Source organism: Schistocerca nitens, chromosome 5, assembly GCF_023898315.1.
Source record: "Schistocerca nitens isolate TAMUIC-IGC-003100 chromosome 5, iqSchNite1.1, whole genome shotgun sequence".
Classification (NCBI taxonomy): domain Eukaryota; kingdom Metazoa; phylum Arthropoda; class Insecta; order Orthoptera; family Acrididae; genus Schistocerca; species Schistocerca nitens.
In genome coordinates this window covers 794,907,417-794,924,106 of record NC_064618.1, presented here as the reverse complement: position 1 = coordinate 794,924,106, position 16,690 = coordinate 794,907,417, and positions in this window count along the sequence as shown.

Genomic DNA, 16,690 nt, shown 5'->3' with positions numbered 1-16,690 from the left:
GCTTGATATGGATTCAAACCCAGCATCTGTAGCCAATGCAAAGTACGGAAAACTTCTGGGCCTGGTTGAGACTCGACACAACTTCTCATCGTTACTGACTAGGCATAAAATGAAGTATCTAATTTTTATCCAATTCCAGCAAATCTGAACTTTAAATTACGTGACGAAGTGCTTTATACTACACCGGGACTCCTTCCCAGCAAGTACCGGCCCTGTTAAATATCCATAAAAGGTGTGGAATATGTTTACAGTTACAAGTAAAAAACTTCATGGGATATAACTTTTGTGTTAGACGGAGATGCTGTAGCGGGACTTTGAATTTCGCCGCGCTACATTCGTTCCCTCAGATAAAAATATCCCGTCGCAGCGGTATGAGCGCTCGACGGCAGAGAGAAAATACTAAAATTGTTAACTCTTTTTTGTTTTTTATTCCGTTTTCAATTGTCTCTTGATAGCGGTAGCTTAAGGCAGACGTGATCTGATGCTGACGTAAAAAACTTAATAGCTAGTCTGATTGTAATGTGTAGACATTGTGGAAGTTATTATGAAATTCGGAGGATGGAGAGAAGCAACTAAAATAAATTGTATTTAAGATCAAGACGGTTTTGTATACATTAGAAATTCCTGGACGATTGCAAGATTTCGGAGCAGACTTTTCACCCAAAATGGAGATTTTTGAAGTCCTGGACGCCGCCCGAAAGAAGACAAGTTAACCTGGTAAAGAATGAACTCAAAGCTACGCCATTTCCCCCTGTCAGTTACATTTTGTTGTTCTCTGTTCTTTTTCAAAAAATTTTGTAGTGGAAATTGGTTTAACTTTTGCTCAAAAACGCCACAAGGACCACCCCAACAATAGCTTTTCTGAATAACGAAGTCCGATAGATTTTCTGTAATACGAAGTCCGATTAGCTTTTCATTCTTTCCCTTTTTCACGGTCTCTCTTCTCCACATTTATTTTTTTTATTAACCAATACAATGTGAACCCAGCACCTAATCGGATGGGAAATTTACAACGATCACAACAGAGATATTGAATTTTCCAGTAGAGATTTTTGAACATGAAACGACGAGATGAATGAATAAATTTTACTTACCGAGATTGGAGAGTGGCACCTGTCGCCGTTGCTTTTTACTCAAGAATGGACGTTAAATATAGATTTTGTTCGAAAGTAGCGAAATGTCCGCACGTTTGTACTAGAAATAGTGGCTATAAAATTCAGTGTCGAGCGAGAGTCAAATGCCCCACATATCACCTTTGAATACCCGTGATGAGACATTAACTATCGGATTCTTTTTCATCACTTGCTAGGAGTGAAAAATTTGAACTTGAAGTGATGTAAGGAAAATTTCTGTGTCTAAGAGTCGAAACAGTCACCTAATGTTATTGCTGACGACGCACGGAGAGACTATTAAAATCAAAATTATTTTACACTAGCAGTGAAGTGTGTGCATATGCGAGAGCTTGAAAAGAAATGATGAAAGTATTTGACCAGACCGGGGTTCGAATCGAGACAGGGAGTCAATGAGGAGCCTGTAACCTTGAGGAAACAACGCGTTGATAGAATCGTATCGTCACAAAGGAATCAAATCCAGTGAAAGGGAAGAATCGTGTTTGAACCTCAGTCCAGCACAAGTGTTTACAGCATGTTAAGTGGAAACAAAAAATATGGAATAAGTGCCCAGTGTCCTTACGTGGCGACTAGTTCATTAACTAAAATTATTATAATGTAGCTCACGGATGACAAAATTTCTAAATTCTATGACTTCCGCCTGTCCACCTCTCTTCGGTATCAACGTCTTGTTTAATGTGCCTGATGACATAGGTGAATAGCAGCGTTTAGTGTCTGTTAAAAATGGTCATGTCAAAATCGAACTAAGATCCAAACAGTACCAACCTACCATCAATCCACAACATTACCGAACTCCACATGTTGATTGGTTATATATTTAGCGTACCGGAGGTATGACATATTTCCTGTGAATTCTAGAATATCACTTGTACTTACCTTCAAACGTACTGATTACAAAATGCAGCAAAATGTCTTATGATAGAAAAATAACCTCCGATTTCCGTACTGATTTGCGATATTAATTTGAAAAACCAAGAAAATAATTAATGAATTCAGGAGGATAATTCTGTGTCACTCCAAGAAGCAGCGCGATTGTTACAACGGTGCCAGACGTAGACACATTCTACAATGTTGTGAAGCCCCAGTCATACTCGCATTGAGAAATATAAGCTTACATAGCCAATGTGTTTCTTGAGAGGGCTAATAATTCTACAGTGAACATGAGCTACAAAGACGTAGCGGAAACAGCTGCCATACTGACAGAAACACGAAATGCGACAGGTACAAGCAAATGTACCAACCGAAACACCGTATGTTAAGAAGCGGGGAAATTTACTGGATGCCCCTTCCTAGCATAGCTGTCATTATTTTAGTTTTGTGTGGAATGAATACAGTTGTGATAATAATCGACAAGAGCTGTTTTTTATATTATAGTTACAATTTATTTAGCTAGGTACCGCTTCAGCATGAGCCAACACTAAGAACGGGGACCACCAGTAAATCCATACTTCCAACTGGCACGTTATAACGTCAAAAATCCGAACTGATTCGAGGAACCTACCCATAATGCTCCGAACGTTCTCTGCTGAAGAGAGATCTGGTCATCTTGTTGCCAAGGCAGGGATTAGCAAGCAGGAAGACAAGCAACAGAAGCTCTCAACTTGCGCAACTCACACTGCTGTCCGGAGATTCTCCAGACACGTCTTGCTCATAGAGGCTTAGTTCGAATCGGGACTCATCACTGAAGACAGTTCTACGGCCTGGCTGCCAGTGATCCCATCACGGCGGAGCGTGTCTGTTCACCAGCTAGCAGCACAACTTGCCAGAAGTTTAACAGTAGAAACAGCGGCTGCGAGAGAACTGCCGTATGGCGCTAACCCCTGGGTGAAGGAAAATACCGGCTCCTGAACACAAGCTGCCAATTTTCTATTGCCTTACAATCACCAATGGCAGAGTGGCTTAGGCAACAATCAGCGGATACGCCATCTTCTACCAATCATTTACTACAGCTACCTTTCCTCATTACTAGATGGGTATTCTGTTAGTAAAAGCGTGAATGGCCTTTCACACCATGATGCACAAATTTTAACACTAAAAGGCTTTTGTACTCGAACCAATGTCATATTTAATTACAAACTACGTAGGAAAGTTAATCCAACAGCAACAGAGAGTTGCTTAAAACTTGTCAAGGAACAAGATTGGTAGGATGTTTGTAGTGCCGATAACATAGATGATAAATACAATGTTTTCCACAACACATTTCTCATGCTCTTTGAAAGCTGCTTTCCATTAGAACATTCTAAACTGGGCACTAGCAGTAATTGGCAGCCCGGGTGGCTGACTAGTGGGATAAGTATATCATGTAGAACAAAGCGGGAATTGTATCGAAATGTTAGAAGTAGTCACAATCAAGCTACAGTAGCCCATTACAAACAGTATTGTAAGGTGCTAAAAAATGTCATTAGGGAGGCAAAGAGTATGTGGTATGCAAATAGAATAGCTAATTCAAAGGTAAAATTAAAACCATATGGCCAGTTGTGAAGGAAGTGTCTGGTCAGCAGCACAAGATCGACCATATAAAATCAGTTCGCAGCAAAACTATTTCTGTTACTGATAAATCAGATATATGTACAGTATTTAACAATCACTTTCTGAGCCTTGCTGGTGAATTAAATAAAAATGTGGTTTCTACAGGAAGTCATATAACTTTCTTGGCAAATGCCTTTCCGAGATTGATGTCTGAAATACTCCTCTGTGATACAGACAAGAGGGAGATTGAATCAATTGTTAAATCACTAAAGACTAAGGACTCTCATGGTAATGATGGAATATCTAGCAGAATATTAAAGTACTGTGCTGCACATGTTAGCCCTGTATTTAGCCATATTTGTAATTTTTCCTTTAGGAATGGGCAGTTTCCTGAGCGATTAAACTACTCAGTAGTAAAGCCGTTTTATAAAAAGGGAGAAAAGGATAATGTAGATAATTTTAGACCTATTTCTATGCCATCAGTGTTTGCAAAAGGTATTGAAAAGGCTGCGTAAATAAGGATAATTGATCATTTTATATCATACGATTTGCTATGAAATGTGCAGTTCGGCGCTAGAAGTCGTTTAACAACTGAAAATGCTATATTCTCTTTTCTCTATGAGGCACTGGATGGGCTAAACAAAAAGTTTCGAACGCTTATCGTATTTTTTGATTTAACTAAGGCATTTGATTGTGTTGATCAAAAAAGTTTGCTCCAGAAGTTGGACCATTACCGAATACGGGGAATATCTCACAACTGGTTCACCTCTTACTTTAGCAACAGGCAGCAAAAGGTCATTATTCACAATGTTGATAACGGCTGTGACGTGGGATCTGAGTCGGGTACTGTCAAGTGGGGGGTGCCCCAGGGATCAGTGTTGGGGCCACTCCTGTTCCCTATTTATGTAAATGATACCCTCTAGTATTACAGGTAACTCTAAAATATTCCTGTTTGCTGATGCCACTATCTTGGTAGTAAAGGATGTTGTGTGCAACATTGGCTCGGTTTCAAATAGTGCAGTACATGATTTCAGTTCATGGTTTGTAGAAAATAAACTAACGTTAAATCACAGTAAGACTCAGTTTTTACAGTTTCGAACACTCAATTCAACGAAACTTGACGTTTTAATTTCACAGAACGGACATATGATTAGTGAAACTCAACAGTTCAAATTTCTAGGTGTTCAGATAGATAGTAAGCTGTCGTGGAAACCCCACGGTCAGCAACTTGTTCAAAGACTTAATACTGCCATTTTCACCATTCGAACGGTATCAGAAGTGAGTGATACTTCGACCCGAAAATTAGTCTACTTTGCTTATTTTCATTCGCTTATGTCGAATGGTTTTATATTTTGGGGTAACTCTTCCCATTCTACAAGGACCTCTGTTCACGAGTCTGGGTATTTTGACATTGGCCTCTCAATATGTTTATTCCTTATTGTCGTTTCTTGTTACCAGTATTAGTTTATTCCCAAGAATAAGCAGCTTTCACTCGGTTAATACTCGGCAGAAATCACACCTGCATTTGCATCAGACTTCCTTAACTCTTGTGCAAAAAGGTGTGCAGTATACTGCTGCATCCATTTTCAATAAGCTGCCACTCGATTTCAAAAATCTTAGCAGTAATCCACGCGCTTTCAAATCGAAACTGAGGAGTTTCCTCATGGGTCACTTCTTCTATTCTGCCGAGGAGTTCCTTGAAAAATTAAGCTGATTGTAATTGAATTGCTGATAGCGTTTACTTAAACTTATGGACTGACTTTTTTCAGGTTCATGAAAATTTATTTTTCTCTATTTTTACTTTTATGTTGTAATTTCATGTAATGACACGTTCCATGACCTTGGAGATTTGCTGCTGAATTTGGTCTTACGGAACTTGACGTGCAAATAAATAAGATAAATAAATAATAGAACCAGCCACCAGCGTAGCACAGGCAACAGCCTGCCAAACAGCCACACACCTCCACAACAACATCTATTCAAACTGTCAAGTTACACCTCAGATAAGTGACGTCGGTAGCCGCTAGATTACCGAAATAGACGGTACATAGGGGAACACATTCACCGGCACCAGCCAGCAGTCAACCACTCTCACGAGGACCGTGAAAATTCGGTCAAAACGTCGGCAGCTTAATTGCTTTAGTGAAGCCTGACAACGTCGGGAAGGAGACGACAGTCTTCATGTAATTTATTAAAACATAAAAAAATTAATGCTAAAGACATTTTATGCCCTGACCGAAATTTTCAGTACACAATTACAGCTCGATGATTAGTTTCGGTTGGTTTCTACAACCATCTTCAGATCGTTCAAATCGTAAAAACTGTGGTGCACATCCACAGAAAAATATCACCCCATTAACTAAAGTCACGCAATAATTGTATTCGTATCGGGGGCCAATTAGATTATGACAGTATGTAGTTAAGAAATTCATCTTGAGCGGTCAAGATTGTAAATCATAGCCTCGCAAGATGACGGGGATAATGAAGGAACATTGCCAGTTGCATTAGTAAAACTTGCATCACATGCCTGTGTTTTGCAATCGTACAGCAAGTTTTTTAGTTAATTTGGTAGTTTACAAGGACGCAGACCAATACCCAAACTCATGTTATTCAAGACACTTTAGCATGCTGGTGGCTGCTGTTCTATCTAGCGCACCGAACTGCTGTTTCCAATCTTTTATATCCTCATCAATGGTGTATACAAGTAAGATGGTACATGTCCTCTGGAAATTTTACTTTTTTTCAGGCAGCACAGTGAAAGGTTCCTTCTGTTTAGTTATGTATCGTTACCTTTTTGTATCTCCCTTCCTCTGTTTCCCTCTCTCTATGCTAGAGCGTGCCCGACGTATGTGTGGCCAAGTCGCCTCATTGACACGTGCTTGCCCGCTTGATATATTGCTCGGAAGGATTGGATTTAAGGGGCCCGCCCGATGTTTAGTTAAATTATCTCATTATTATGTTAGTATTGCGCATCGGATAACGCGGGGGAGGGCTCAAACAACCAAGTGGACAAGTCAGTTAAGGCCACGCTCTATCATGATCTATAAGGACACCGCTTTGTTGGTAACATCGCTCTCTACACTCTAAACTCTTCTTCTCCCCAGTTCTATTCAATACCTCCTCATTAGTCATATGATCTACCAATCTAATCTTCTGCATTCTTCTGTAACACCACATTTTGAAAGCTTCTATTCTCTTCTTGTCTAAACTATTTGCGTCCGTGTTTCACTTCCATACATGGCTACACTCCATACAAATACTTTCAGAAACGACTTCCTGACACTTAAATCAATACTCGATGTTAACAAATTTCTCTTCTTCAGAAACGCTTTCCTTGCCATTTCCAGTCTACATTTCATATCCTCTCTACTTCGAACATCATCAGTTATTTTGCTCCCCAAATAGCAAAACTCCTTTACTACTTTAAGTGTCTCATTTCCTAATCTAATTCCCGCAGCATCATCCGACTTAATTCGACTATGAATTAAATTAAATAAACAGGTAGTCCACATCTTCACTCGAGATATAACACAATTTAAACTAAAAAATGTTGAAAGTTTATTCAATATAATGCAACAAAAAATAATTGTAATGAGATGGAACAAACTGTTCCCTCTCAACAGTTCATCACCGTGCTTGCTGCCAGATAACGCAGTGTGCCTTGTTGTGCTGTTGCAGTGGTAGCGCAGGCGTACAAGGTGGAGGTGGAGGTGCTGGGGGCGCCCCGCGGCTGCACGGCCGTGCTGCGCTGCGTGGTGCCGTCCTTCGTCAGGGAGCTGGTGCGCGTCGTCTCCTGGGTCCAGGAGCCCGGCTTCTACGTCTACCCCTCGCTGCAAGGAGGTCAGTACATGCAGAACACACACGTGTCACTCACCTCTCGCTGGCGGGCTGTCTGCGAGCGCCTGCGGACGCGGGTTTATCAGTACATTAATCGTTAATTCCAGTTGGGAAACGCGGGACCACCACCATCTTTTTGGACAACGGTGAGGGGGGAGAGGGGGTGGGGAGTCGATCAATGATGCAAGCTGTTGAGGAAATACACTACTGGCCATTACAATTGCTACACCAAAACGAAATGCAGATGATAAATGGGTACTCTTTGAACAAATATATTATACTAGAACTGACATGTGATTACATTTTCACGCAGTTTGGGTGCGTATATCCTGAGAAATGTGTACCAAGAACAACCACCTCTGGCCGTAATAAGGGCCTTGATAAGCCTGGGCATTGAGTCAAACAGAGCTAGGATGGCGTGTACAGGTACAGCTGCCCATGCAGCTTCAACACGATACCACAGTTCATCAAGAGTAGTGAGTGGCGTATTGTGACTAGCCAGTTGCTCTGCCACCATTGACCAGATGTTTGCAATTGGTGAGAGATCTGGAGAATGTGCTGGCCAGGGCAGCAGTCGAACATTTTCTGTATCCAGAAAGGCCCGTACAGGAGCTGCAACATGCGGTCCTGCATTATCCTGTAGGGTTTCGCAGGGATCGAATGAAGTGTAGAGGCACGGGTCGAAACACATCTGAAATGTAACGTCCACTGTTGAAAGTGCCGTCAATGCGAACAAGAGGTGACCGAGACGTGTAACCAATGGCACCACATACCACTATGCCGGGTGATACGCCAGTATGGCGATGACGAATACACACTTCCAATGTGCGTTCACCGGGATGCCGCCAGTCACGTATGCGAGCATCATGGTGCTGTAAACAGAACCAGGATTCATCCGAAAAAATGACGTTTTGCCATTCGTGAACCCAGGTTCGTCGTTTAGTACACCATCGCAGGCGCTCCTGTCTGTGATGCAGCGTCAAGGGTAACCGCAGCCATGGTCTCCGAGCTGATAGTCCATGCTGCTGCAAACGTCGTCGAACTGTTCGTGCAGATGGTTGTTGTCTTGCAAACGTCCCCATCTGTTGATTTAGGGATCGAGACGTGGCTGCACGATCCGTTACAGCCATGCGGATAAGATGCCTGTCATCTCGACTGCTAGTGATCGAGGCCGTTGGGATCCAGCACGGCGTTCCGTATTACCCTCCTGATCTCATATTCTGCTAACAGTGATTGGATCACGACCAACGCGAGCAGCAATGTCGCGATACGATAAACCGCAATCGCGATAGGCTACAATCCGACATTTATCAAAGTCGGAAACGTGATGGTACGCATTTCTCTTCCTTACACGAAGCATCACAACAACGTTTCACCAGGCAACGCCGGTCAACTGCTGTTTGTGTATGTGAAATCGGTTGGAAACTTTCCTCATGTCAGCACGTTGTAGGTATCACCACCGGCGCCAACCTTGTATGAATGCTCTGAAAAGCTAATCATTTACATATCACAGCATCTTCTTCCTGTCGTTTATATTTCGCGTCTGTAGCACGTCATCTTCGTGATGTAATAATTTTAATGAGCAGTAGTGTATATTCTTTCGGGGGCTTGTGCTGTGCGAATTGATTCATATGCAACGAGGATGATTAAATATTTTATCCCTTCCACAAGCAATTCAAATTTCTTTATCAACTTGCTGTAATTTTGTTGATGGTAAATTTCCTGTTCGTTTTGTGTTACAACGTGTAACATATATTCTCCACGCCGCGGTTACTCAGCTAAGTAAAACTTCATATATTTTTCAGAGAAAAACAAAAACTCTCTTACCTGATCCTTTTATTTAAGTTAGATCCTAGCAGTGGCAAAGGTGCATTGTAGTTAACTGAAACACTGGAACACACACGCGGGCACATATTTTACAGAAAATTTAGCTACAGCATGTTGCTCTAATGCAGCTGTTCACACGAAGGACACTTTATCAAGTGTATAGCCAGAGCGGAAAGGAGGGAGCATGCAGCCAGGGTAAGTAGTGATGAGGCGGGCTCACCTCGCTGAAAGCTGCTCGCTTGTTGGCGTGGCAGCTATGGTGATGGGACAAGAACGAAATTTTAACATTGAACAGGCCTCCCACCGCGAGGCGTCAGATACCAACCCAAGTTGAGGGTGATCTGGAAGGAGCCATCCGAAATCTACACCAGGAAGTCTTCGGGCCATTCGCCTGTGTCACATTCAGTGCACAACAGTTTTTTTTTCTCTTGTCGTACAGCTTCATTTAAGCATTTACATAAGACAATAAAAAAAGAACGACGCACCACGAAGGAGTTGTGCAAATTGGTCACTGGCGGCCGTTGGATTGAATAGTGACGCAGCAGCCCAATTTCACCATGCAGCTAGCAAGGATAATAAACAGGGGACATGTCGACACCAGGGCATAAAGTCTTCGCGAATTTTATTTGTCTACTCAGTTGGAGAGTAACTATGTTCACAGACAGGCGCATGTACACCATATGAAGATGTCAGCAAGTGAGAGAGGACGCGCAGTCAGCTCAAAGAAGCCGATTGTAGCAGTCGGCGAATCTCTCGACCTCTGAATAGGAGCAATGCCACTATTCGACGATGTTTGGCAGCGAAGGGTGGAACATTTCCGAACACAGCGTCAAGGCGGAAACGGTCAGCCTAGGGTGACGTCAGAAAGTGAGGACCGAGCAGTCGTTGGGGGAGCACTCAGAGAGTCCGTGGCATACCATCATAATCGATTCGACGCGGAACTGGTGCTCCAGTGACCACAAGAACCATAAACAGGAGGCCCACAGAAAGAGGGGCTGAGGTAACGGCGCCGAGGTAACGGCGCCCTTGCATTGACTGCCATCTACATCTACATCTACATCTACATCTACATCTACATGATTACTCTGCAATTCACATTTAAGTGCTTGGCAGAGGGTTCATCGAACCACAATCATACTATCTCCCTACAATTCCACCACTCCCGAACAGCGCGCGGGAAAAACGAACACCTAAACCTTTTTGTTCGAGCTCTGATTTCTCTTATTTTATTTTGATGATCATTCATACCTATGGTGGCTGGGCTCAACAAAATATTTTCGCATTCGGAAGAGAAAGTTGGTGACTGAAATTTCGTAAATAGATCTCGCCGCGACGAAAAGCGTGTTTGCTTTAATGACCTCCATCCCAACTCGCGTATCATATCTGCCACATTCTCGCCCCTATTACGTGATAATACAAAACGAGCTGCTCTTTTTTGCATCCTTTCGATGTCCTCCGTCAATCCCACCTGGTAAGGATTCCACACCGCGCAGCAATATTCTAACAGAGGACGAACGAGTGTAGTATAAGCTGTCTCTTTAGCGGACTTGTTGCATCTTCTAAGTGTCCTGCCAATGAAACGCAACCTTTTCCCTGCCTTCCCCACAATATTGTCTATGTGGTCTTTCCAACTGAAGTTGTTAGTAATTTCAACACCTAGGTACTTAGCTGAATTGACAGCCTTGAGAATTGTACTATTTATCGAGTAATCGAATTCCAACGGATTTCTATTGGAACTCATGTGGATCACCTCACACTTTTCGTTATTTATCGTCAACTGCCACCTGCCACACCATACAGCAATCATTTCTAAATCGCTTTGCAACTGATACTGGTCTTCGGATGACCTTACTAGACGGTAAATTACAGCATCATCTGCGAACAACCTAAGAGAACTGCTCAGATTGTCACCCAGGTAATTTATATAGATCAGGAGCAGCAGAGGTCCCAGGACGCTTCCCTGGGGAACACCTGATATCACTTCAGTTTTACTCGATGATTTGCCGTCTATTACTACGAACTGCGACCTTCCTGACAGGAAATCACGAATCCAGTCGCACAACTGAGACGACACCCCATAGGCCCGCAGCTTGATTAGAAGTCGCTTGTGAGGAACGGTGTCAAAATCTTTCCGGAAATCTAGAAATACGGAATCAACTTGAGATCCCCTGCCGATAGCGGCCATTACTTCGTGCGAATAAAGAGTTAGCTGCGTTGCACAAGAACGATGTTTTCTGAAACCATGCTGATTACGTATCAATAGATCGTTTCCTTCGAGGTGATTCATAATGTTTGAATACAGTATATGCTCCAAACCCCCACTGCAAACCGACGTCAATGATATAGGTCTGTAGTTCGATGGATTACTCCTACTGCCCTTCTTAAACACTGGTGCGACGTGCGCAGTTTTCCAATCTGTAGGGACAGATCTATCGGTGAGCGAGCGGTTGTATATGATTGCTAAGTAGGGAGCTATTGTATCAGCGTAATCTGAAAGGAACCTAATCGGTATACAATTTGGATCTGAAGACTTGCCCGTATCAAGCGATTTGAGTTGCTTCCCAACCCCTAAGGTATCTACTTCTAAGAAACTAATGCTAGCAGCTGTTCTTGTTTCAAATTCTGGAATATTCCATTCGTCTTCCCTGGTGAAGGAATTTCGGAAAACTGCGTTCAATAACTCCGCTTTAGTGGCACAGTCGTCGGTAACAGTACCATCGGCACTACGCAGCGAAGGTATTGACTGCGTCTTGCCGCTTGTGTACTTTACATACCACCAGAATTTGTTCAGTTTCTCTACCAAATTTCGAGACAATGTTTCGTTGTGGAACCTATTAAAGGCATCTCGCACTGAAGTCCGTGCCAAATTTCTCGCGTCTGTAAATTTTAGCCAATCTTCGAGATTTCGCGTTCTTCTGAACTTCGCATGCTTTTTCCGTTGCCTCTGCAACAGCGTTCGGACCTGTTTTGTGTACCATGGGGGATCAGTTCTATCTCTTACCAATTTATGAGGTATGAATCTCTCAATTGCTGTTGCTACTATATCTTTGAATTTGAGCCACATCTCGTCTATATTTGCATAGTCAGTTCGGAAGGAATGGAGATTCGCTCTTAGGAAGGCTTCTAGTGACTCTTTATCCGCTTTTTTAATTAAATTATTTTGCGTTTGTTTCTGGTGGATTTGGAAGAAACGGTATTGAGCCTAGCTACAACGACCTTGTGATCACTAATCTCTGTATCAGTCATGATGCTCTCTATTAGTTCTGGATTGTTTGTGGCTAAGAGGGCAAGTGTGTTTTCGCAACCATTTACAATTCGCGTGGGTTCGTGGACTAACTGCTCGAAATAATTTTCAGAGAAAGCATTTAGGATAATCTCGGAAGATGTTTTCTGCCTACCACTCGTTTTGAACAAGTATTTTTGCCAACATATCGAGGGAAGGTTGAAGTCCCCATCAACTATAACTGTATGAGTGGGGTATTTATTTGTTACGAGACTCAAATTTTCTCTGAACTGTTCAGTAACTATATTATCGGAGTCTGGGGGTCGGTAGAAGGAGCCAATTATTAACTTAGTTCGGCTGTTAAGTCTAACCTCCTCCCATACCAACTCGCACGGAGTATCTACTTCGACTTCACTACAAGATAAACCACTACTGACAGGGCTCCACCACCAATTCTGCCTAATCTATCTTTCCTGAACACCGTCTGAGACTTTGTAGACCAACAAGCCCATATTCAGTGACGTAGGGCACATTCGGCGTGTAATCTCTACACGTGGAGTACAATTCTCGTCAGTGAAGAGTACCACTTGGGACTAAGCCCTGGTGACCAGGAAGACGAATGTGCTGACACCCTGCACAGTGGTGGGATACCACGCTGACTGCCACCCCCCATGCAGACCGATAATCAAAAGTAATATTCTAGGGTGGCGTTTCATTTCATAACAGGAACCCACGGCGCCTTCGTACCACAGAAGTATATCGACGATATTCTTTGCCCCGATGTGTTTCCCTTCATGGCAACCTACTCTGGACTTACATTTCAGCGAGATAATGTCCGCCCCTACAAGTCGAAAGTTTCTCCTGATTTTCATCGTACTTGCCAAACTCTACTTTCGCCAGCAATGTCGCCGCATCTCTCCCAGTTCAGAACGTTTGGAGTGTAATGGGCAGGGCCTTCTAACCAGCTCAGAATTTTGTCGATCTAACTCGCCAATTGGACAGAATTTGGCACGATATCACTTAGGAGGACTTTTAACAACTCTATCGATCAAGTCGAAAAACTGCTTGGATAATCGCGTTACAGACTTCCTCAATTTCTTCTTGAAGAAGAACGCCGAATTTTTCTGAACTTGTAATGATTTGTTTGTACATTTTCATCCCGTCCTGATAGTTCCTTAGTCGTTTCGCCGCTTTTTTTGTTTTGTTATTTTTTTATTTTCTTCAACGTAAGAACGTATTTGACCTGATTGCAGACCAGCATCTATTACTTACTCATTTTTACTTCCTGGTATTACATCTGTCACTTTCTCTCTTGCAGTTGCTAGACCTATATAATGATACTCCGTGTAATGCTTTTCTTCCAGTTCGAAACACTCGGATTTTTTGTCTGTAGCTTATATATATATGGCTGCTGTCGTACGTAATCTTTCTTTATATATATATATATATATATATATATATATATATATATATATATATGTGTGTGTGTGTGTGTGTGTGTGTGTGTGTGTGTGTGTGTGTGTGTGTGTGTGTGTGTGTGTGTGTGTGTCTAGAAAGATTACGTATGACAGCAGCCAAAGAGCTTACCTTATCGACAGGGTATAATGGACCGATCCCGCATTGATATACTTGAAGATCCAGCCTAGCAGAAATTTCATGATTTTCAAAAACAATACATTAATTTTGTCCTTTATTTTTTCCTGCACGTGACTTACACTCATTAGTACCTCTGTACGAACCTTCGTGAAAGGATATTAATGAAAGTCCCATTATTATTGGCACGGCCGACTTCCTTCCCCATCCTTCCCTAATCCGACGAGACCGATGACCACGCAGTCTGGTCTCCTTCCCCAAACCAACCAACCAACCCATTATTATTAAACTGAAAGTGAATAATCGATCGTGATGCGTTCCTTTTCGCATGATACCTACGAACATGGTACGTATATTTCTTCAAACTTATAATCCATTTGCAACAAATTTTGAAAGTTACGATTGCCAGCTCATGCTATGCCACGAAAAAAATGGAAAAAGAAAGTGTGGCGAGTTTTTCTGCTTTAACAACTACATGCTGGCCAAAATAAAACGGAACGTGAACAATTCTGCAGCACATGTGTGTGGACACAGCCTGTGCGATATAATCGTGCCCTCGTAAACCCAAGCGGCGAACAGTCGCTGACACAAAACACGACGTTATTGCGATTCTCGTTTGCCATCTGGAAATAACCGTTTGAAATTCACACGCTCCGCGTAGCGCAAACATCCAGCGACTTTAGCAATGGCGCATGTGACACCGAAAATAACGAAAGCTGTTTTTGCATGGCTAGCACTGTAATGAACGGTGCATAACAGTGAACGTAGCCATGGGCTCCACACAAAATCGCTTCATCCGCTCCGTATAAAACTGGATTAATATGACTGCTTACCGTCGACGCATGTTTTTGCGACTGCGTACCTTTTTGAACACTTACGAGGAACATCACATTCTGGTTTATTGATCTTTTAGCAAGTACCGGCGCAAAATGGCATTGGTACTTTTGCCCTATCAGCTGTGAGAATCAAATGAACGAAACGGCATTGTCTCTCTGAATATTAAGCTTATGGCTACTCCTACTCATAAAATCAGTGCAACAATTACGTCTGCATCTATAGGACTACTCTGGGATTCATATTGAAGTAGGTGGCAGAAGGTACATCGAACCACCTTCAGACAAATGGTTCAAATGGCTCAGAGCACTATGGGACTTAACTTCTGAGGTCATCAGTCCCCTAGAACCTAGAACTACTTAAACCTAACTAACCTAAGGACATCCCATACCTCCATGCCCGAGGCAGGATTCGAACCTGCGACCGTAGCGGTCGCGCGGCTCCAGACTGTAGCGCCTAGAACCGCTCGGCCAGCCCTTCAGACAATTTCTCTGTCTTCTCTTCCCGAACAGCGAGTGGGAAAGATGAATACTTAAATCTTTCCGATTTCTTTTATTTTATTATGATGACAATTTCTCCCGTGGTTGAATAACTGCAATAAAATCATGTATTCATAGGAGAAAGTTGGTGTTTCAAATTTCGTGAAAAGCTCTCGCCACAACGAAAAGCGCCTTTATTTTAAGATTGCCAACCTACTCGCGTATCCTATCTGTGGCACACTCTTCGCTATTTCGCTATAGTACGGAATGACCTGCCCTACTTTGCACTTTTTCGATGTCCTCTGTCAGTCAAATCTGGAAAGGATCCCTTATCGCACAGTAGCACTCTAGCAAAGGACGAACGGATGTAGTGTTGGAAGTCTCTTTAGTAGACCTGCTGATTGTTGTAAGTGATCTGCAGATAAAAAGCAGTCTTTTGGTTTGGTTTGGTTCCCAAAGAAATAATCTATGTCGTCGTTCCAGTTAGTAACTGAACTAACAGACTTTAGATTTGTGTGATTCATCGTGTACCCGAAATTTATCTGAGTCCTTTTAATACTCATGTGAAGAACATCACACTTTTCCCTATTTAAAGTACATTGTCACGTTTTGCAGGATAGAGATATCTTGTCTAAGTCATTTTGCATTTGTTTTTCGTTTTCTGATGACTTTACCAGAGGGAAAATGACAACGTCATCTGCGAACAGTGTACGAGTGCTGCTCAATTTGTATTGTAAATCGTTTATATAGATTAGGAATAGAAGAGATCCAATAAAACTTCCTTGTGGGACGCCAATAGCACTTCTGTCTTATTCTGTCAGTTTCCGTAGATTCTTACGTCCTGTGACCTTTTTGAAAGGGAATCACGAATTCAGTCGCACAACTGATACGGTAGTCCACAGGCACGAAATTTGATCATTTATCTCTTGTGAGGAACGAAGTCATAACACAAGGGGTAAGAGACAGCCGAATATGTGATGAACTGTCTCCTGCAAACACACACTCGTGTGCGTGGTCTTGTGATTGAAAGGTGGCCGGTTGGAGTGGCCGTGCGGTTCTAGGCGCTACAGTCTGGAGCCGAGCGACCGCTCCGGTAGCAGGTTCGATTCCTGCCTCGGGCATGGATGCGTGTGATGTCCTTATGTTAGTTAGGTTTAATTAGTTCTACGTTATAGGCGACTGATGACCTCAGAAGTTAAGTCGCATAGTGCTCAGAGCCATTTTTGATTGAAAGGTTTATAGTTGCCATATCCTGATATGAAGTCGAAGTGTTTCCCCTTAAAATCAGTGGACAACTA